Source organism: Cornus florida, unplaced genomic scaffold (genome assembly GCF_030987335.1).
Source record: "Cornus florida cultivar Cherokee Brave unplaced genomic scaffold, ASM3098733v1 CherokeeBrave_3.0.0_Hap2_Chr07, whole genome shotgun sequence".
Taxonomy (NCBI): Eukaryota; Viridiplantae; Streptophyta; class Magnoliopsida; order Cornales; family Cornaceae; genus Cornus; species Cornus florida.
The window spans coordinates 37,383,265-37,384,652 of NW_026775577.1; the positions used below are offsets into that span (position 1 = coordinate 37,383,265).

Consider the following 1,388-nt stretch of genomic DNA (forward strand, 5'->3'; position numbering starts at 1 on the left):
ATTTGACGTTTTGGTTGATCAAGAATTGATTAAACCTTTGAGATAAGGATTTCATCTCGGTGGCTATTTTATTGGAATGGTCAACTTGATGTAAGCTAACAATCTTCCTTCCACTTGAATTCCTACCATTCTTGGAAGATAAAGTTCGATGCAAAGAATTTTCACTCATGCTCTCATAAAGATACCACACGTCATCCTCATGCCTATCAATATAAGATCCACCCATGGAAGCATAAACCATGCCCTTATAATTGTCGGATAAGCTCTCAAAGAAATATTGAACTAATTACCATTTAGGTATGTCATGATGTGGACACTTCCTAAGTAATTCATTGAATCTTTCCCATGCCTCATGGAACATTTTCCCATCCCCATGTGAAAACTCTCGAATTGAGGTTCTCATGGCATTGGTCTTAGAAACCGGATAGTACTTCTTTAAGAACTCTTATTACATTTCTGCCCAAGACGTTATTGAAAAAGGTCTAAGATTGTTAAACCAATATTTTGCCTTGTTTTTGAGGGTAAATGGAAAAAGTTGAACCCTTAAAACCTCTTCGGGTATGTCCATGTATCTCACGGTGGAACATTCTTCAAGAAACTCATCCAAATGTTTGTAAGGTTCTTCACTTGGAAGTCCATGATAGTTAGGAAGATTTGAATGGTTTGTGGTTTGATCTTATAGTGGTGTGCTCTAAATGGTGGCAATTGAATACATGTGGGTGCATTGTATTCATTAGGCACGTAGTGATCTCTTAAAGCAAGGGGAGGATTAGCAATTGGAGGTGCAACATGGGCACCTTGATTGCCTTGAATGATGGGAGGTGGTGGAGCATCAATTGGCCTTGGTATTCCCAATGGAACTTGGCCTTATTGTTGTGGTGGGTGAATGAATGGCCTCTGCATGCCTAATGGTACTTGCATGTTATCATGATGCACATTGGGGTGGAGGATACCTTGTTGGTCTATGTGACCAAGGTCCTCCACATGGTCCTCATTATGTCCTTCCATTGATGAAATGGATTGACTAGAACTCCCCTTCCCCTAAGGTTTCGAACAACAGATTCAAGATGAAAATTTAGAGGGACAAGAGTAGTTTTCAATGATCTACAACCATGCATGCACAACAAAACACAACAAGCAATGAACAATCACTTCACCTTCGCAACAAATTAACAATCAACAAACTTCCTCCACATGCAATGATCCCATACTCCCATGCTATCAACAATATGCAAAGAAAAGTAAATTGCCTCCACATAGGCTCATGATTTATCTAAGAATTGAAATATAAGCCTCCACATGGGCCGACGATTTAACTAGAGATTGAGTTAAGAAAAAGCTCACAAAGGGTCCTTTAGCACTTCAATTCAATTTTCAATTTTAGCCTT

The 1,388-nt window shown here is 39.1% G+C and overlaps 1 pseudogene; it reads left to right on the top strand.

Annotated features, from left to right (window-relative positions):
• Positions 1-299: 299 nt before the first annotated feature.
• Positions 300-398, top strand: LOC132267864 (small nucleolar RNA R71; annotated as a pseudogene).
• Positions 399-1,388: the final 990 nt, after the last annotated feature.